The 3,650-nt window shown below is 36.0% G+C and overlaps 1 non-coding gene across 1 annotated transcript; it reads left to right on the plus strand.

Moving 5' to 3' along the window:
• Positions 1 to 1,092: 1,092 nt before the first annotated feature.
• Positions 1,093 to 1,199, plus strand: LOC122744782. Its single transcript, XR_006355127.1, has one exon. It is a non-coding gene; the product is annotated as a U6 spliceosomal RNA (small nuclear RNA).
• Positions 1,200 to 3,650: the final 2,451 nt, after the last annotated feature.

The raw sequence follows: 3,650 nt of genomic DNA on the forward strand, positions 1-3,650 counted from the left end.
CAGTTTTGACATGACCATACCAAAAAAGGTCTAATGAAGGTGGAATAAGTGACTGAAGCAGCCAAGCAAGATGACCTCCTCTAGAGATCCATGGGTCTGAGTGTCATCCAGAAATTGAAGCATATGAAATACATACTGACAGGGTTCATTATGCTGTTAAAATTTTTTTGGGGGGGGGAGGGTGAGGCAGTTGGGTTTAAGTGACTTGCCCAGGGTCACACAGCTAGTAAGTGTCAAGTGTCTGAGGCAGGATTTGAACTCAGGTCCTCCTGAATCCAGGGCTGGTGCTTTATCCACTGCGCCACCTAGCTGGCCCCTGTGCTGTTAAAATTAAAATTAAACATTCATCATGAAAAATGCATAAAAGCAAATAAGTATAAAAATATAACTGATTAAACTTTCCTTTTTTACAAAATTTACTATTTTATTTTTTTCAAATTACATGTTAAAAACAATTTTTAACATTCATTTTTTTAAAATTGAGTTCCAAATTCTTTCTTCCCTCCCCTGTTCATTGAGAAGGCAAGCAATTTCATAAAGGTTATAAATGTGCAGTCATGCAAAACATATTTCCATATTAGTAATGTTATGAAAGAAAACACATATAAAAACAAAAGAAAAATAAAGAAAATTTTAAAAGTATACTTCAATCTGCATTCAGACTCCATCAGTTCTTCCTCTGGAAGTTAATAGCATTTTTCATAAGTCCTTTGAAATTATCTTAGATTATTGTATTTCTGAGAATAGCAAAGTCATTAACAGATGATCACTGTACAATATTGCTGTTCTGTCTACACTATTCTCCTGGTTCTGTTCACTTCACTATACATCAGTTCAGGTAAGTCTTTCCAGGTTTTGCTGAAGGCATCCTGTTTATCATTTCTTATAGCACAATAGCATTCCATCACAGTCATATACCACAACTTGTTCAGTCATTCCTCAACTAATGGGTATTCTCTCAATTTCCAATTCTTTACCGTCACAAAAAGAACTGCTATGAATATTTTTGTACAAATAGGTCCTTTGTCTTTTTCTTTGATCTCTTTGGGTTACAGACCTAGTAATGGTATTGCTGAGTCAAAGATATGCGCAGTGCTCACTTCGGCAGCACATATACTAAAATTGGAACGATACAGAGAAGATTAGCATGGCCCCTGCGCAAGGATGACATGCAAATTCCTGAAGCGTTCCATATTTAAAAAAAAAAAAAAAAAGAAAAAAGAAAAGATATGCGCAGAGGGCAGCTAGGTGGAACAGTGGATAAAGCACTGGCCCTGGATTCAGGAGGACCTAAGTTCAAATCTGACCTCAGACACTTACATTTCCTAGTTGTGTGATCCTGGGCAAGTCACTTAGCCCTCATTGCCCCTCAAAAAAAAAAAAAAAAGATATGCGCAGTTTTATAATCCTTTGGGCATGGTTTAAAATTCCTCTCCAGAATGGTTAGACCAGTTCACAACTCCAACAATAGTGCATTAGTGTCCCAATTTTCCCCAATACTCTCCAACATTTATCATTTCCCTTTAGCTAATCTGCTAGGTTTGAGGAGGTACCTCAGAGTTGTTTTAATTCTTATTTCTCTAATCATTAATGACTTAGAGCATTTTTTCATATAACTATAACTAGCTTTGATTTCTTCTCATGAAAACTTCCTGTTCATATCCTTGACCATTTATCAATTGGATAATGACTTGTATCCTTATAAATTTGACTCTATATACTTGAGAAATGAGGCCTATATCAGAGAAACTTGCTGTAAACAATTCCTCCGTTTCCTACTTTCCTTCTAATCTTGGTTGTATTCATTTTGTTTGTGTAAAAACTTATTACTTTAATGTAATCAAAATTATCCTTTTTACATCCTCTAATGTTCTCTATCTCTTGTTTGGTCATAAATTCTTCTTTTATCCTTAGATCTAACAGGTAAACTATTCCATACACCCCTAATTTGTTTATGGTAGTTCATCCCATTCACATTCAGTTATGATTACTGTGTATTTCCCTCTGTCCTCCTTTCCCCCATTTATCCTTCTTTCTCTCCTTTCACCCTGTCCCTCCTCAAAAGTGTTTTGCTGGGGCAGCTAAGTGGCACAGTGGATAGAGCACCGGCCCTGGAGTCAGGAGTACCTGAGTTCAAATCCGGCCTCAGACACTTAACACTTACTAGCTGTGTGACCCTGGGCAAGTCACTTAACCCTCATTGCCTCACTTAAAAAAAAAAAAAAGTGTTTTGCTTCTGACCACCATCTCTCCTAATCTGACCTCCCTTCTTTCAGTGTCCCCTCCTTATTGTATCCCCCTCACCTATTTTCCTGTAGGATAAGATAGATTTCTATACCCAACTGAGTGTGTATGTTATACCCTTTTTGAGCTAATTTTAATGAGAATAAGGTTCAAACATTGCCTGCCATCCTGGCATATTCCCCTCCATGGTAAAAGTTCTTTTGTACATTTTTTAGAAGAGATAATTTACCCCATTCTGCCTTTGCCCTCTTCTCCTAATAAATCTCTTTTTCTTCCCCTTCTTTTTATTTTTTTAATCTCATCCCGTCATAGTCAACACACATCTGTACCCTCTGTCTATGTATATGTCTTCTAATTGCCCTAATAATGATAAAGTTCTTAGGAGTTACAAGTACAATCTACCCATGAAAACAATTTAACCTTTTTTTTTTTAGGGCAATGAGTGTTAAGTGACTTGCCCAGGGTCACACAGCTAGTAAGTGTCAAGTGTCTGAGGCTGGATTTGAACTCAGGTCCTCCTGAATCCAGGGCTGGTGCTTTATCCACTGTGCCACCTAGCTGCCCTGAAAACAATTTAACCTTAATGAATCCTTTATGATTTCTCTTTTCTGCTTACCTTTTTCTGCTTCTATTAAATCTTGTATTTGAAAATCAAATTCTCTATTCAGATCTGATATTTTCATCAAGAATGCTTGAAAGTCTTCTATTTCATTAAATATCCATGCCCCTCTCCCCCAAAGGATTATACATCATTTTGCTGGGTAGATGATTCTTAGTTTTAATCCTAGCTCCTTTGCCTTCTGGAATATCATATTCTAAGCCCTCCTATCCTTTAATGCAAAAGCTGATAAATCTTGTGTAATCCTTACTGTGACTCCATGATATGTGAATTGTTTCTTTCTTTTAAAAAAAATATTAAATAGTATTTTATTTTTCCAATTACACATAAAGACAATTTTCAACATTTGCTTTTTGAAAGATTTAGAGTTCCAAATTTTTCTCCCCCCAAACTTTTCTCCAAGTAATCTGATATAGGTTATACATTTGCAATCATATAAAACATATTTCTACATTAGTCATGTTGTAAAAGGAGAAATAGGACAAAAAGGGGAAAAAGTGAAAATAATATGCTTCAACCTGCATTCAGACACCATCAGTTCTTTCTCTGGATGTAGACTGTGAATTGTTTCTTTCTGGCTACTGGCAATATATTTTCTCTGACCTGGGAGCTCTGGAATTTAGCTATACTATTTCCTGAGAGTGTTCATTTTTCAGTCTTTTTCAGGATGTGATTAGTAGATTATTTCAATTTATATTTCACTCTCTGGTTCTAGGCTATCAGAACCATTTCCCTTGATAATTCCTTGAAAGATGATGTCTAGGCTCTTTTTTGATAATGGCTTTCA

Source organism: Dromiciops gliroides, chromosome 2 (assembly GCF_019393635.1).
Source record: "Dromiciops gliroides isolate mDroGli1 chromosome 2, mDroGli1.pri, whole genome shotgun sequence".
NCBI classification, from domain to species: Eukaryota; Metazoa; Chordata; class Mammalia; order Microbiotheria; family Microbiotheriidae; genus Dromiciops; species Dromiciops gliroides.